General features: G+C 39.8%; 1 long non-coding RNA gene across 2 annotated transcripts in view; it reads left to right on the plus strand.

Annotated features, from left to right (window-relative positions):
• The first annotated feature begins 5,526 nt into the window (after positions 1–5,526).
• Positions 5,527–18,645, plus strand: part of LOC148097121 (uncharacterized) — an 82,792-nt gene continuing 69,673 nt past the window's right edge. For both annotated transcript variants that reach the window (XR_015716975.1, XR_015716974.1), the window contains exons 1-2: positions 5,527–5,705; positions 6,395–6,599. This is a non-coding gene — a long non-coding RNA (uncharacterized LOC148097121). The remainder of the gene's footprint in view (positions 5,706–6,394; positions 6,600–18,645) is intronic.

An 18,645-nucleotide genomic window follows, 5' to 3' on the forward strand; every position in this document is an offset into this window, starting at 1 on the left:
TACTTAAGTTTGGGTTTCTGTTCCAAGTTCCAAGGATTTGTTATTATGGTCATATTGGTGAATCTTTAAGTCTCGTTTTACACTTTATGGTGATCATAAACAAATACCATTTGAGTGTCTGTGTTTTGGTTCCCATTTATTTAATCTGTAGTTCCCTGTTTCCTGCCCTCCTTGTTTTGTCTTGTCCTTTTGTGTTTCCCTTCATTCATGTTCAGGGTTTGCTTGTCGTGCTTTATGTCTCCTTGTTTCAGTTGTTTGCTCATTTCCTGTTTTACTTTGATAGTTGGTTTTCTCTTGTGTCTCGCTTCCTGACCGTGTTAAGTACCGTGTGTCTTATTCCCCACCTGTGATTTGTCAGCCGTTTGTGTATGTACAGTCGTGTGTTCCTCTTTGTTGCATTGCCTGGATTAGTTCCCTTATGTGTTGCTTTGATTCATTTCTTTACCTTTTTTGAAGGTCTGCAGATTTCAGTTTCATCCTTTGGACTTTACTGAAAGCTCACTTGTTGTTCAGTCTCCAGGATCATGCAGCATCCTTTGAGTCATGATGGGGTTAACAAACAGGGCACAGAAGCTAATCACTCATATCACTCACTCATAGCAATTTTCCAACCAGGCATTTTACCAAGCAGGCTCAGATCTTTAGGCTCCCTTTACTCTAGACTTAGACAGGACTTCACTAATCTATAATACTTTACTTGTTGCTGAACTCACAATAGACATTTTAGAAAACCTTGCACTACTTTTCCTGTTTTTCCTGCTGGCCATGCTAAGCAGGTGGGTCTCGTGTAAAGCTTGGCTCAATTTTGACAAATGGACTATTCACTAATAGCCAGCTCACTGTTGTCCGGGTTGGTGGATGGTTGGTGGTTCAACCCCTGGCAAGACACTGAACCCTGAGATGCTCCTGATGCATTCATCAGAGTGTGAATGTGTCTGAATGTTAGGTAGAAAGCATAGACGTAGAAAAGCATTATAAAAAACCAGTCTATTTACCATTTGTCAATCTGTGGTCAGTAATGCATTCTGGGAGTTTGTCTTTGCACTTGCCTATGATTGAGGGGCCAATTTGCCCCTCTCCATCGTTCTGAGCCAAACCATATGTGGATGATAGAGCCAAGATACATTAAATTACCAAAAATATTCTCTCACCAATCCAAAACATTAGATTCAGGTCTTCCAATCACTTCCATGTCCACAGGTGTATAAAATGAAGCACTTAGGCAAGCAACCTGTGTCTACAAACATTTGTGAAAGATGGAGCTCAGTGAAGTTCAGTGTAGTACTGTGACCGGTGTAACCAGTCCAGTTGTGAAATTTCCAAATATGGTAGCGAGGAAACCTTGTGGAAAGCCTTTCCCAGACAGATGAAGCTGTTATAGCAGCAAAAGGTGGGTCAATGTCATATTAAATGTATTGATTTAACACGAGATGTCACTCTAGTTCATATGGATGTAACAGCAGATGAACTAATACTTAGTATACTTTTGTTAGTGAAGTCTCATCATGAAGCTCCAAGCTGAGCATTTTGCAGATCTTAGTGTTTGGAAATTGCTCCTGAAGAGGAAGAGCTGGAAGGATACCCCACGCTCAGCCTGTGATTGACAAGTCCTTAACATATGACCACATTCTCTAAGGCCCTGCTTTCTGACTCTAATAAAGACAATCATTTAGAAAATGAACTTATTATTTTAGGCAATATGATATGAAACTAGCAGCTGAACGAATAAAGCAATTAGGAAAGTGTGTACTGAGGTAACAGAGCAGGAGCTGAGGGCTGTTTTCCCATAAACTTCTATAAAATCAGTCTTTTTGCAGCCAGAGGCATCAGCTGCTGACCATGACAGTGAAAGCAGGTTTAATGCACTAGTACCAGATACTAGAAGATGTACAAATAGTAGAATTCACTCACTAAAACCAGTGCACAGCCTCTTTGGAAAAGTACAATTAACAGCATAGCAGGAAATATTATTTGTTATATAAATGCCCAAAAAAAAGGCAAAAAGGTGAAAGTATACTGTAGAAAGTAAAACTTCTCTGTATCAAACTGTATATTTTAGTCATAAAGGTGGCCGTGGGAGTCCACAGGGATTGACTCAATTTTGGATTCAGCCTCAAGTGGCCACTTGAGGAAGTGAGGTTTTTGGCACTTTCTCACTGCATTCATATTTCAGCCCTGGAGGCTGCTGCTTGGGTTCACCGTTGCTCTCATTAAGGCTTACACTGAGTTGCAGATTATTCTCATAACAAAGAATCTAAACAGTTTAGACCCTGAGTTATTTTCATAAGTAATTTCCATGCAAAAAGTGCATATTCAGGCTACCCTCGTGTAAAACACTGACTTATCTAAATAGAAGTGTTAAGCACCTGCTGCTGCTCGCCCAACCTTCTCACAGAAATAAGAAGTCTGGCACTTTGACTGTGCTTTTTCTGTTTTGGGGGTACAGAATAATCCAGCTTTCTTTTTTTATTATGGGTTTTTTTCTGTCTTGCCTGCAATGATTGCAGTTTCCCTCTTTGTTTTGGAACATTTGATGCCAATGTAGCCAAAAAGTGGGCAGGGGTGTGTAGGTTTGAAGAAACAATGTTGTGACTAATGAGTCGCACAAATTAAAGATTTATCAACGGCCTCAGTAGACGTTAAAAGTGGGAAACAAGGACTGTGGAAAGTGTTGTTGTAAAGCTTTGGGATGTATACTGCCATAACTACCAGGTCATGGTTTTCTTGTTCTCACTGTGTAGTCTTCCTTTTACCACGGAATTATAAAATAGTTACATTTTTTATCATGTTTGGAATTTTTTTCACTGTCACTGTATTAACTTATTCATCCACTTATTACATACTTCTAAAAAGCATATTGCATTTCAGGTCCATTACCAACATTTTTAATAACTGCATGATGATTTAGCGTGTACAGTAGTATTTATATAACAGGGGGAAAGGTGCAGAATGCACAGGAAAACATGCCCAAAAACACATTAAAATAATACACTGTAGGCATTAATTGAAAGTACACTTCTTCCTTATTTCTATGCCAGATCTGTTGGCACATTATATTAAACTAGACTATCAACTGACTGCATATGGTGGCTCTGGTCATCATGTTCCTTACATTGCTGCTTTAGCTTTGTCATAACAGTTTGTATTTCAAATTGTAGGTTAGAAAAAAATACATCCACAGGTAGTAAAAAAAAAATCCAATATTCAAATTGGCCTAAAATAAAATATATTTTGCATATTGTCTGTACTGTCTCTACATAATAAGGCCACGACACTCTTTTTGCATTTGCATTTGTAATGAGATTTGTCTGTGTGGAAATAAATCAGAGTGCAATTTCATTTTGCATCATTTCAGCTGCAGCTATATCACTGCGCACCACAAGTGGTTTCATCCGGAGCCTCAAAGGACGACATCAAAAGGAGGCCAAAAACTGTCTTGGAAGACTGATTAGTTTTGTATTATTGTAAAATAATAGTTTTAGGTTTCCTGAACATAATTACATTACAATAACTGGCTATATATATATATATTGCATATTCAGTAGCGCAAATTATGTGTCAAACATCTTTAGGCATGCAATTCATATAAAGATTTTAAAATGGAAATTTCAAATGATCTTTTTGATTAGATTTCAAAAAGACTGATGTCACTGTACCAGTTATCTACAGCGGGAAACATCGACTTTGAAGAGTAATGTTCCTGACTTTTTTCATATTGATTTACTCTTCTGCTGCTCTGTGATCAATTTGCCACAAATGAGTAATAACGTAATTAATATTTAATACAGTTATTATTAACTTTAACTTGAACTTAACCCTTTAAATCAGTTCCCATTAAAATTATTTGTCAAATTATCAGTAAGTCTCATATAAATGACCAGGAACTGCTCATGAAGAGTTTTTCTATGAAAAACAATCTGTTTGGAACAAAGACAACGGAAATGAAATTCTCACTTCCTACTAAGGTTCAGATTTCTCAGTCCTGAGATGGGATCAGTGATAATTGCATTAGTACTATATTCTGGTATTTAATGGGTTAATGTCTTGAATAAATAATTCACATGATTCAGATTTACCCCTCTGTTTGAAGCAAAGTCAGTAATAGATCGTTTATTTTGTTTCTGATGTTCTTAGAATATCAATATTGTTCCCACTAAGTAATCGTGCCTGCTAACTACCCTGCAGAACCTCCACCCATCCACCTATTCAGTAGATGAATGGATGGGCAGGTGTGTGATGGATGGGTGGATTTTATTTTTCCTAAGTAGCGCAGGTCAAGCAAGGTAGGCCTGAGGACACGCCTCAAGTTCTGGTTCTAAGGTCTCCACTTGGCATGGAAAACCTCCAACGGAAGGATCCCAGGGGGCATAATTCATCTGTGAAGGAGCACAGGCTCTACACGAGTACATGTATATGTCCAAGTTTCTCATATGATCGCTAAGGCTGGGCTCAGCCAGCCCATGAAGGAAACTTATTTTAGCTGCATATTGATGATCTCATTCTTTTGGTCACTACCTGTAGCTCATTAAAACAGATAAGAGTTGGAACTTTGCCTTCTGGGTCAGTGTCTTCCTCACTGCAATGGTGTAGAACAATGCCTGCATCACTGCAGACACTTGTAGCCCAGTGGAGTTGAGCTTCCACGCTTATTCGTTTTCCTTTTCTGCCTAATCAATTTTTTTATGATTCACTACAGTTTGTTTGCTCCGTTTTGCCAAACATATTCTCTATTTGTCATGTCTCGTTTATAATATCCTGACAAAACCTTGAACCTGGTATTCAATACTTACTGAACAATCCACTTTGTATTGTCTCTGTCTTGTCTTTGTCTATCGTACAGTTAGTATTGTATAGTTATCATTATAGTATTGTATAGTTAGTAATTAGTACCCTTGTATCCCTTAATTTTTACCGAAATTTAGCACGTTATTTATTTGTAATTTCTAGTTTTACATCTCTTGGAGATATATCTTTTATATACTTATAAATGAACTTGGGGGCTTGGGGTGAAACACAATTCCGGTACACTGTATACTGTGTATATTGCTGTATTGACAATAAAGCTCTTGAATCTTGAATCTATTGGCTCAATTGTATGTCTATCAAGTTTATTTCACCTTATTGTCTTAAACCAGAGGTCTCCAACCTTTTTTGCGCCACGGACCGGTTTATGCCCGACAATATTTTCATGGACCGGCCTTTAAGGTGTCGTGGATAAATACAACAAAATAAAACTAGTACCGGTACCGAAAAAAAGAAAATTTATTCATAACACACGTGAAAAGACCCAGGAAAACTGAGTTAACGATAAAAACGATAACAAAATAACGCTGAAAACCGATAAAAACCCTGAAAACTATACATTTCACACCTGAGCCTCAACTCTCGCGGCCCGGTACCAAACGACTCACGGACCGGTACCGGTCCGAGGCCCGGGGGTTGGGGACCGCTGTCTTAAACCATACATGCTTGCATGTGATTGGTTAAGAGAAGTAGATCCCGCCTCCTCATGCTGACTGAGCTACAGTGCATAGGGTGAAATGCTAGAACAAGCAATCCCTGATTAGTGAGGAAAAATACTTTCTGCAGTGGAAAAAATAACAGCCTGTAATCGGGATTTGATTCAGGAGGAGCAGAACGGAATCACCAAGAAGACCGGAGGTTGTTTCTACGGGAATTGTAGTACTTCCGTTCCAACCGTCTTGGTGAGTGTTAGTTAGCATTGCTAGCATGGTACCCGCTTTCCAAGTTTATCGGTGTGTGGGTGTGTCGGGTACGCGCTGATGACGTTTTCACGACAGTGTTTGGAGGATTCAGTTGTTCCTACTGATATTGTAAGAATATGTTTTATGTACAAGTTAATCATGTGATAGTCTTGTCTGAGCCAGCTTTATTCCAGCTTTATTCCAGCTTTATTCCAGCTTTATTCCACTGTTATTCCTTTTTATTCCTTTTTATTCACCTGCGAAGGTTACTGCTGCTGCGGCAATGTGTAAAATGCGAAAAGTATCCCGTAGCTGGATTAAGAGTATTACACAAATCATTACAATTGTTCCAGAGGTTGATTTAAAAAGATGAAAATGTGGTTTTGTACATGAAAAAATTATTTTAATGATAAATGCTGACTAAAACTTATTGTGAAGTGAGTTCAAGTTGTTTCAGAAAAACTTTCTGGTTAAAGATGATCAGACTTTGTAAACAACGGTTAAAACTTAATCAATTCTTCTGTTATGTGTTTTTCAGTGCAGACGTGATCAGTTCAATAGTGTATTTGCATTTTGCATAAGGATTGAAATAATGCAATGTTCATATGTTAAACATACTTGAATACATAAGTGTTTGTGTGAGCTGAATTCCAAAGCTTTATGCATTACGGGTTTTTATTGTCATGCAGGCTGGGTTTTGGTTTCCTTCCGTCCCATTGGTGGTTACTCATGGACTTTTGATGTTGGAACTGTCCTCTGTGAGGAGATGGTGAGCAATCCCAGACCCTAGAATTCGTCTGCCACAAGGATCGTCCTTCGTCCTTTGAAGATTCACGGTTTGGTAGGACCCCCCCAGACCAAATAACAGCGCTGACAGTACAAAAAGAACTTAAGGTGCACCCACTAAGACTTCTTTTCTAATTTTTTCCTCTTGTCTTCTTCTCCAAGAAGAAGTGAGCTTGAGTTGACACTTGATACAGACTATATATGTGTGATTGTTTAGGTTGTAAGTCGTTTTGCTGGCTATAGTTGTGTCTATGTTGCAGTGTGATCATCTGTGTGATAATAGTGTTCTCCTCAACTCACCTGTCTCCTGCAAATCATTCTCCCTTTAACGCTACCTGACGAACCTAGAACTGCCCCACCGCAGGGTACTTAGAAGCTCTGATTGCACACTGCATCAATCTACCCGCCTCTCTCACGTTCTGCTTTACAGTGACTCATGGGCCAGATCCAGAGATACTTTGCTCAAGATACTTCTTTGCTTGGAGAAGCCGAGATATGAGATTTGATTTGAATCCCATATCCCGATATAAGACATTTATCGTCCCGACAACGATATAAATCACAAAAATGTTACATTTTCTGTAATTTCTCTAAATTTTGTGAATCTCGTGCAACTTGACTTGCGTGGACTGTTTTCAGCTGGGCGATGCATGAAACTACACATTCTTAGACAGAAGTTGCAACAGCTGCCATTTTCTTTGTGAGTATTTATTAGACGGCGTGCTGCTGGGAAAAGTCTGTTTTAACGTTTAAGTCTAAGGTTTATTTTGAGAACCTGACGGCTACTTTTTGCTTGTCATCCGTAAACTCTCTCCATACTCTTTTACGTGACTCTTGAGTAGGTGGTAGAAGAGGTTTGAGTCTGAGTTGGGGACTGGTCTCCTGCATAATTTTCATAGTACAGTTTTCTGGTCCGTGTCAGACTTTTCATAACCAAACCATGTCTATGCTACAGAGGTAGCCCCCTCGTTTAGAAATAAGGTTTGTTTTGACTGGTCCTTCTGTTTGTCATCATTTCAGTTTATTTTGAAAAATCTCAACAGGATCTTCAGCTTTATTGTGAAAGGTTTATGTGGAAAATAAATAAGCGAACAGAGGGGCCACACGCTGGGTTTACCGTCGTCGTTGCAAATGACGACGTGTAAAAACAGTCGCTTATCCGTCCGTAGTGTGGTTATTTTAAATATAAGAGAAAGAGAGAACTTTAATTAATAAAGCCACTACAGTGACCATCAAAACGATGAATAAATATTGCCGTAAACAGTTTATTTTGCGACACCACAAAACAAACGATAGCGTAAAATGAAACTATAGATGTTTTCATATTGTCATCCGATATATATCGTTATATCAGTCCTACCTGAGACCTGAAAATTCATCCCGGTAGCTTTACACTCAGCTGAAAACGGTCCCGGTGAACACTGAAAGTCATCTTCTAATGAAGCCAAAAGGATCATGTCATCTGCAAAAAAGATCCGAGGTTCCCAAACTGAACTCTCTCCACCGTCCCTCTTGTCCATTATTATCATGAACACAGTAAGAGACAAATAACCTACCCTCCAGTGCCTCTTTTTGAAAATGGGAAACCCACTCCAGTCTGCCACTTCACAGTCCTCCACCAGAGCCTCCAGCACCTCAGAGTGAAGCTCATCCATTCCCAGTGTCTTGCTGCCGGGGAGCTTCCTGACAGCACCTCTGAGCTACAGGTTGTTTTCATTCAGCAGCTTCTCCAGAATGACGTTTTTACTGGGATGGTGCCAAAGTAATTGACATTAAAAGAAATGTAGATCAATTACATTTTATTTACTCTGCAACTGCAACTGAACTGTCTTCATACCAAGGTATAAATCCTATCGTATTAGAGACAAGACTTCCTATGAGCGAGTACTGGGTAATAGCAGGGAGGAAGAGCCTCGTCTTCACTGAAGGAGACCTCTGACAGTACGAGGATTAGAGAGGATCGAGTTTATCTGAGTCAATCAGGTGGCGTTAGGGGAAAGAAAAGTCAGAAAAGACACGCACGGAGAGATGATGAACAGCAAAAGCAGCGATATAGAAATGAAAGGAGGGGAAAGTGTTCAGTGCATAATGGGAAGTCCTCATCCGCCTGGGCCCATGACAGGGAAGCGACAGTTCAATGTCATCTACTCAGAACGAGTCAGAGCATCAACATGTTGTCACTGAATGCTTTTCAGTGCTCACTTTACTGAATTAAGGGAAAACGCGTTTTTTATACATGTGTCAGTATCGACTACGTGCATGACTTTTTCATCTTTACATCGAGGTGCCCTGGGCAGAATTGTTAAATTGCATAGATTTCCAAGCTATCTGGCCTTACTCTGACCTTGTTCCGTGCTAATTCCACGGTGATGAAGAAAACTCTAACACCATACTGCCAAAGACAGAAAATCCGCATTGCTCTGATTAACATAAGGTATATGATTGCTGTGACTAACGAGAGGATTCGCTTTCTGATTGAAGGATGAATATTCTATTTATATGGCACCTTATTAGAGGTTATCTGATGTGAAGGTATTTAAAATAGATCTTTAGGAATACTATAATGCCGCACATTATCAACCAACCAGTTGAAATCTTCCGTTGCACTGGACAGAAGAGCTACAGGGCATTGTATCAGAAATACCCAAAGCAGTAAAATTGGGGGAAATTATATAAACCTCACATTTTGTGAAGCATTAGCAGCATCACAGGCTGTATTACATCTCTGCGGTGGCATGTCGCTTCTGAATCTTTAAACTTTGTTTCTTACATCCTTTCTAAAACAAGTCTGAATAGTCTTCTTGATCAGAGCGTCTGGACCACTTTTGGACTGAATGATAAACTAACAGACAAAAACACATTGGCCCATAGAAACTTATTTTTTGAAGGGCATTTTTCCCCATGCAATACTGAGCAAACACCTATCAAAGCGGGGCGACTAATGAATAGGTCTACGGCTTGGCCTTCCTTGGCAGAGTATGGAGTGTTTGAAAAGAGAACTAACTGAATGGCATGCGTTCACGTCAGTGTTTGCATACAAAGAGCTACACTTGTTTTCCTGTGGCTGACTGATGTGTGACAGACCCAGAAAATAAATAAATAAAAGCTAGATTCTTCATTTAGATGTTGGCACAAAAGATGTTTGAGAGTGAGTCCCTCAGCATGGGATCTAAACATCAGCTGAACAGATCTGTGAATCTGCTGCCATCCCGGTTTCATGAAAAAGGGACAAAACGTGTATGCATATCTACATTTCTGCTCAAATAGTTTTGTCAATAATGAATAATTATTGTCTTTAAATAATATTTATGGTTTTTTACACTGTTTAGTTTTTATTCATCGTTTCTGTGAATTTCCATATTATGTGAGTTTCTGTATTTCATACTAATTAAATCTACTTACAATAACATAACTGCTATTCTGTATTGTAGATTCCCATTGATACATTTTTTTTGTGATATTTGCTTTTGTTTCTGTAACCGAGTTCGCTGCTGGGTCAAGGCTGCTTAGTCTGCTCTTTGACTGCTATTCTGCTGTTGTTCAACTCAGCTACACTCAGCCTTTGTGCTTTTGTGTCTGCATGTTGGAAGTAAACATCATTTAGATATCTGGCTGAAACACTGAAGCATTATCTTTGATTTTGGACTGTCTACATTTGTAGCTGTTTATTATCGTTTTAATACATAAAGCTTGCGGAACAACTCGAGTTAGGCTCATATGTTTAGACTTGTGCATATCTTTCTGTCCATTTGCTCCCCTTCTTGATAAAGTTGGGATAATTATTGCAAATACCTGGCTCCCCTCCCACCTGTCGCACAGATGATGTGATTAGTAATAAATCCCTTCCAGCTGAATGATGACATGCTCCTGAAACATATCCATGTAATCGTAGCAAAAGATCTATTAGGATTCTGGTCTGATAGTAAAATATTGTCACTTACCAGAGAAAATAAGCTACCCTCAGAGTGGGACACGTGTGTATTGTGTAACAAATATTGATAGCACTCATGTTTTGATGCTGAGGGAACCAAATTCATAGGGCTAATTGTCAAAATACCTCTTCCCACTCAAGCACTGCAAGACTTGAGGGTACTTGTTTGCCTCTTCTGCTCTGATGATACAATAACTCCAAACAAGTTTGCAGCCTCAGGAGTGATGCCTCTCACGCAGTACGTGTGTGTTCCTGGTTGCTTCTTTTTCTCGCTGCGAGAGCAGAAAGCGCGTATAAAGCTCTTAGCAACGTTACCGCGATCTAATAGTGCATTTTCACCTTTATGCCTCACTCGCAGCTTGTTACATTTGTTGCTTTATGTTGAAATGTGTCACATGAAAGGGCAGGTGGTATGTTATGATTGAGCCACACATGTATTTCACAGAGTTTGCGCCTCGTAACAAAAGGCGACTCCTCCGTTGTGCTGTAGGTGACCTTGTGTACCCCAAAGCAACTACTGGTAAAGCAAAGCAGAGCTGCAGTTCACCTGTTTATGTCACAGGTAAATAATGCCTTTGAAACCCCAGCAGTAAATAAATGATGGCAGCCAGTCAGGGGTCTGTTGATTCAAGTTGAGCATTAGCATTTCTACTCTCTGTTAATGGCTGACCCGGTTTTCCCCTAGTGAGGACTAGCGAGCGTGCCGGCTCGTAGATAACAACCTGTGTTAATGACAGGGAGTCCAGCCAATCCCCCCACTGTGTCTTGGGCTAATCTGCTTTGATTACCTTTGCTACCATCTCTATTATCAACAGATTTCAGTCATCAACAAGGAATTACATTAATGCCACTTCCTGTGACCCAGCTGCACGGAGCATGAGCGTGTGTGTGCGGGTATGTTTGTTAACATGCGTATCCCCTCGGGTGAAAGGTTTGGAGCCAAAGGTTGTGAGAGTGAAGATGTTTAAATGAAGTAACACCCACCGGCCTGACATTAGGTATTTTCTTCTCTGCAGAGAATCGTACGCCGAGCGCAGGCGACTCGCTCAGCCGGAGATCAGCTGCTCCCAGAATACACGGGAATATAAGACACCGCTACAGCTCTCTCAGATCATTTAGTATTATTTGTGCATTTGAGGAAAGATGCAGAGCAGGAAATCTGTGGATGTGTGGCAGGCGGGCACAGACACGTCTCTAGTGGCTATGGGAGAGCGTACCATGAATAAATTTAGCTCTGTCCCCAGGAGATTGCCTTCAATCACGAAGCATAAGGTGTCAATGCGGCGCCCTGTGTGCATGCACCAAATTACCTTCCACCAGATTGCTGAGCTGGGTCTAATAGGAATAGGGGAACAGACTGAAGAGGATGGACTGCTAATTAATCTGGCCAAAGTCAGAGCCCATGTCCTGGGGCTGCTGTCAACTGGTCAAGTTGAGGCCAGGGATGGCTGCACATGCTGTCCAATAAGCAGAAGTATTTACTAGGAGGGCTTTCTAAAACAAACGCACACAAAATCTGCAATCTGTGTTCAAAAAGCAAAAAAAATGTAATGACGAGGTTGACGTAATCGAATGTTTATGGAGTGCCAAACCCCAGAAGCCCCGTAATGCAGACTATAATCACCAATGTGTTTGTGTAGCATAACAGCAATGAATGTTTCCAGTAAATTCTATGGTGTACGAACCATAACATTAAAGGCCATATCCAGTGTTCAGCACAAGCTGAAATATTAACATGTCAATTTACATACAAATTTTCAGGCATCTAAAAGCGAAAAAACTCTTTCCCAAGCCATTTTCCCATTTTGAATAATAGGTGGCTTTCTCAGATCCAGTTGATTGACTAAACAAAGACATGACTAGTGCATTAAAGCAATTGTTTATTGCCAGTGAATCATGGCATATGTATAATTTTGCTGTAAATGGTTATTAACCGATACAGAAACCATGGATTTGTGTAATAGCTGGTAATCATTCTACCTCAGGATGTGTTTTCTACCTCATACGCAGGGTTAAAGAATTAGAGTGTAGTCAATTACATTTAGCAGGTCACAGAAATTGATTTACTGCCTAAGGAATTTTTTTTTCCAGTTGGGCTCTGGCTCTGTGGTGGCATTCTGCTCACATAATCAAGGATGAGCGTTGCCTGTCTACCCAATCTACTACTTGGTCCCACAGGGAAAAATGACTTGCAGCAGGAAAACCTGCATGAATACTAATTCGCCTACTTGGCTTTAACAGCTTTTGCAAGCCAGTCTCATAGGAATTTGTAGAATATGATGCCTTTCCATCTTTCCATATTAATTACCCCAATTGAAAACACGGAGAGCAAAAGATGGGCATGGAGGACGAGAGTGACAGAGGAAGAGTTACATGGAAAGAGAGAGATGGAATCATGGGAATAGCTCTAAGCAGGGACTCTGCTCTTCATTCTAAATGCGGTTAATTATAATGTGATTTGAAGCATCTCGGGCAGAAATCTGGCAATCTAGATTTGGAGCTCTCTGACCAGAGCCCCGGTTTGGGTCTCTTCATTAAAGCTCAACATAGCGGCCCTTCTCGTGTTCCCAGCTTAAGGATCACAGAAATGGGATTGAGGCTGGAATAAAGCTAGATCACAGGAGTTTGTTCAAATGTGCGACACATGAACTCGTAGTCCTGTAGTGCCTTTTCAAATAACTTTAGCCAATAACGTCACTTGCCAAGGTGTGTTTAAAAGTCAAATCTTGCAGTTGAATTAAACAGAAAAACGTATTATTTTAATAAAAACTAAATATATATAAAAATAATTATAGGATTTGCTGTACAGCTGATAGATCTTCATGTTTGTGCAGAGGTCATTGGGATAGCCAGAAGCAGTCGGAGTCAAAACGTCTTTGTAATTCATTTAAATATGCTTTTCTTAGTGGCGCCTACACGAGTGGTAACAAGGTCAGTGCAGTTAAATATGTCTTAGTGGTACACGTTTTATATCAGTCCTTTCTTCTGTTTGAAAATGATTTGCTCTTTATGATTGTGAGAGTAAATTTTCCTTGATCAGATGCATACAGCGCATCCTTTTCATATAATGAAAAGTAATAGTTTTCCTATTCCACTGCTATAAACATCAGTGGGATTCATCAACATTTGCAGCGTTGTCACGGCAGATGGCCCCGCCCCTCCCTGAGCCTGTTCTGCCAGACGTTCCTTCCTGACAAAAGGGAGTTTTTCCTTCTCACTGTCACCAATTGCTCACAGGAGGTCATCAGAAGGTTTGGTGTTATTGAACTGTCTCTACCTTACAATAAAGTGCCTCGAGTTACTGCTAGGGCTGTGCGATATGACCAAAATCTCATATCCCGATATAACAATTCTATCGCCCGATAACGATATAAATCACAAAAATGTAACATTTTCTGTAAATTCAGTGAATCTCGGGCAGCTCGACTTGCAGGAAGTGTTTCCAGCTGCGCGTCATGTAGCTGGAGTCGAGTGTTTTAACCGATGCATGAAACGATGCAGTTTTAGACATAAGTTGTAACGGCCGCCGTTTTCTTTGTGAGTATTTATTACACGGGGTGCTGCGGGGAAAAGCCTGTCCTAACGTTTCAGTCTAAGGTCTATTTTTTAGCACCTGGCGGCTCTTTTTTACTTCTCATCCGTAAATAATCTGCTCTTTCACGTGATTCGGTTTATTTTGAAAAGTCTAAACAGGATCTTGAGCTTTATTGTGAAAGGTTTATGTGGAACATAAACAAGCGGACACGCGATTGTTTTACCATCATTGTTGCTAACGACAACGCATAAAAACAGGCGCTTGTCCGTCTGTAGTGTGGTTATATTAAATATAAGAGAAAGAGAGAACTTTAAGAAATTAATATAGCCACTGCAGTGACCATGAAAATAATGAAAAAATATTGCCATAAGTTTATTTTGCGACACCACGAAACAAACGACAGCGTAAAATGAAACGATAGACGTTTTTATATCGTCATCTGATATATATCGTTATATCGAAAAGCCCTAGTTACTGCTATATAAATAAAATTAAATCGAATTGAGAAAGAACTCGACATTACTCTCCTGCAGTAGTAATTTGCTAGTGTTCAGGCAGTGGTAGAAAAGCTATTGTACAATCAGCAGCATCTTTCCTGTTAAGACTCCTTAGATGTTCAGTGATGAACACATCGACTGCAGGATCATGTGGTTACACGAAACAGATGGAAACAGAATTGTTTGGATGTTTAGTGGATTTCTGCAGCAACACTGCAGTCAAATATTCTGAAACTGATGGTTATTGACTGAAGTAAAAGAGCAGTTACCTAAAACTTGCACATTATTGTACAAGCAGACACTTTGATTTTAGACTTAAACATTTAGACTTATTTGAAAATGCCACAAAGATAACATAAAAGGTTCCATATGTGAAATTGCAAATTATTTGTGGATTTTTGTCCTCAGTGATGATATCATAAAAACGTTCAGAGAACAGTCATGACCTTAATAGTGTGAGGTTGCATTTCATTAACTTTAATACAGTTTATTGGTAAAAGCACAGGGCACCACCACTACAGGACTTGGGCACCTTCCAGTCACTGAATCAACCACAAACTCCTGTGCATACTAAAGTATCCTAGAGTCAGATGTGAGAAAATCGGTCCGACAAGTAAAGCTTAGACCAAATTGTGAAATGCAGCAGGACAATGACCTCAAGCACGGCAGCAAATCTCCCCAGTCAGAGTCCAGACCTGACTGAGAAGCTGTGGTGGGGCTTTAAGAGAGCTGTGCATAAATGAATGCCTTAATGAACTGAAGCAACATTTTAAAGAGTGGTCAGAAGCTCCTTCACAACGATGTGAAACACTGATACTCATGCAAAAATAAATCCCTTCCCCCTGCTGCTAAAGATGCTACAGCAAGCTACAGAATCATGCAGTGCACTTACCTTTTACACACACGGCTTCTGCATTTTAAATTTTAGTTAAATAAATAATTGCATGATGTAAAAGGTCACGCGTTGCTGTTCATATGAAGTTCTAACCCCGATAGGTGTCAGATGGCTTTTATTACATCCTGTTACATGAAACCTTGGACGCATAAACAGTTTATCATATTTAACTCTAAACTCACAAATATAATGTCTTTGTTATTTCCAACAACAAATGATAATTTTTCGCATGAGGAAGCCAACATGTTGTGTTGTGTTAGTGCAAGGGACCTTTGTTTTTTTTGACACGCCCAGATATGCAGACTGTGATATGTATTCTATGATGCTGTAGTGAAAAAAAAAAAATTCTTGTAATGAAAGATCAAAGTCCCATGGACATGTAACATCCTTCCATAAAGACGGTATCCAGCTGTAGATGGGAGCAACTCAGCTTTTATATATGCCCACTGAAATCCTCCCTAAAGCATCATCATAATAAGGGTTTTAGGCGTCCAAGCTGAACAGATTTTCACTTGGCCCTTTGTGTCAGAGAATCTCACCTGGCCTTTGGAGTGGGGGCAGAGGGGAGCAAACCTTCCTGCCCTGACTATGGAGAGACAGCCTTCCTCTGTAACCCACTCTCATTCACAGACATCATTCATGTGCAAATCATTCTTGGACCTATTGTTCACCCACTGCGCTCTCAGATACTTGCTGAATCAAGTGATAAATGTAATGGCAGGGCTGGAGATATGTTTCATATTGTGAAAAGGTATAATAAGACTTATCGGAGGACTCGCATTTGTTGAAAGAGCGAGAACCAACTTCATGCAACTAGCTGGAACAATAACCAACTTCAATTTCTGAAGAATAATATCTTTTTTGTTGTTCTATTTGACACTACAATCGAACACATATATTTAGCCTTCAGTGAAGGCACTACAACTGTAGCGCTGTCGTTGCAGTTGTCCAAACTTTTGCCCTCAAAAGGCTACAAATGATCCATTTTAGTATGAAGGATGGCAGTAACATAAAGCTCCTAGATAAAAACTGTTTTTACAAACATCTATCAGTCACATTACAATTTAGGCGCTACATTTTGCTAATCAAGGACTGTTTAAAATACCACTTTATTCTACTTTAATATTAGCTGCACTGTTAGAAGAAATTTGGGGACGCCCTACAGACAACACTGAAGGTAATGTGACAAAATTCCCCATGATGAAATCAGACATTGAAAAAACATAAACAAACATGCCGAACAGAGGACATGTTGGTGTCACGGCAGTGATGAAATTGATTACATTAAACAACAGCAATCGGTTTTGGTGAGCTACCTCCGGGGTCCTGCTACACAAGCTAATGTGTAAATGAAATTGAGCATAAAATCAGTTTTTCCTTTTATGAGAAATCACAATGTCTGTTGTGAAAAATCTAACGTCTGTAACCCTCATAAGTTAAAGCAATAAATGATCATTTGCAGAAGGAATATTATGCTGCGAGTTTAGGAAAAAGAGTCCGTCAGTAGTTTGTCTTCCTCTCAGCCTGTGTCTATGTCCCACAAAGCCACCTGAGTAATTTCTCAAGGTGTTGATTCCACAGACTGCCATCCCTATACACGTACAGTGCTAACTGTGGTGTAGAAACGGGCAGTAAATAACAGCTTTTTCAAACTGCATCAACAAAGGCCGATTAGAAGTTGTACTTGCGTTATATTCCCCTGAACAGAAACAACCGATGTAGCTACAGATAAACTGCAGAATTCAAGGTGCAGGTAGCAGCAGGGCATTAATCGTGTAACAAAAGTCCCCGAGACGCAGGTCTATCAAGCCTTCCTAACAAAATGAACTGTTTTTGTTTCAGCGTTCAAGGGCAAAATCACTAATCCCAGCCAAAGTAAACAGTTTACCAAAAACTGTTGATCGGTGGAAGATTGTTTAACGCAACATAATGGCGCCGGATCTCTTTGAAAGAGCTGAAGCCTGTGTAATCAAAAGCAAAGCCTTTTGTCTCTTTAACACACATACCAAAGAAGCTGCCGAAGAGGCCACATCAGAATGAATGAATATTTAATTGAGGCCTATTGAGGCAGAAGATCAAAATGACCTTGCTTTAAATGATTATTCACTGATAAAAATAAACGTAGGGTAGGACAGAATGGAAGCTGTACACTCAAGAGCCTTTTTCCAACACTGTTCAACAATTGAACATGGAGATCTAGCGCACGAGACAATTTCTCTTATAATGGTGGACAATGACCATATGCAGCCATGAGGTACTGTAGGTTGTGTGTTGAAGTGCAATTACATGATGGTGTCTCCGTTTTTTCTCTTTGTGCACTAGGTTAGTTTGGTTTCTGATAAAGATGAATGTACTGGCACCGCTCTCGCTCCCCTTTTTACCAACCGCTGTTGTGTAGCTGGGCTACAGGGATGGAGCTATGGGGATGCGTAAAGCGTGAGTCACAGTACTCTATATAAAAATATAACGTGTCCACACGTTGCAAATAGATGTTGTTGTGCATGTTATTGTTGCGCTTGCTTATTTTGTTAATCCGCATTACAAACGGTAAGAAGTATTTCTTTGGAAATGAGCTACTACTGATCTTTTGCATTACTACAAATTACTGTTTCACTTTTCAAGCCATTATTGGGGGAAAAAAAGAGCTTTCGCCTTTAGCCTATGCAGCCGTGGAGCTTTTCCACAATGAAAAAAACTCAAGGAAAGAGAAAATTGAAGCGTCCTATAAGTCTGACATTGCTTCACACAGATGTTCTGTTTAGGGTTCCTTGCTTTGACAATTGTGCTTTTTTATTTCCATCTGAAAGGAAATGTGCTCGCAGTCAAGCAGTCTATCTGCCCTTTGGTTTCACATTGAACCAGTGGGAGTAGTTTGATTGCTTATACTTTAGCTGCCGTGCTATTACTGTGATCAAGGACAGCTGAGTCTACATTTGATAACTTCACATTTGATAAAGAGACAAAACCTTGAGTTCCTCATTTTATAGAAACACAGAAGGAAACTGAAGAGTCTAGTCCCACCCATATAGTTTTTCATCAATTCCAATGTCAGTCATGTCAACTCGCACAAGAATCCACGGCTCACAATCGTACTATGAAAACACAACCGAACGCAGCCACGAGAGAGCATGAACGCCTCTCAGGACTGTTTTAAAATGTCATATATACAAATAACCATCAATACTGCGCTTAACATGCAATTACAAAACATCGTTATTGTATTTGTAAGGATTTTAAGGATTGTATGGATTCAGGGACCTCAAAGGAAGATGTTTTTACATGAATGCTCTCAGTAT

The sequence above is a fragment of the Neolamprologus brichardi genome, chromosome 19, assembly GCF_056152115.1.
Source record: "Neolamprologus brichardi isolate AB-2024 chromosome 19, ASM5615211v1, whole genome shotgun sequence".
NCBI classification, from domain to species: domain Eukaryota; kingdom Metazoa; phylum Chordata; class Actinopteri; order Cichliformes; family Cichlidae; genus Neolamprologus; species Neolamprologus brichardi.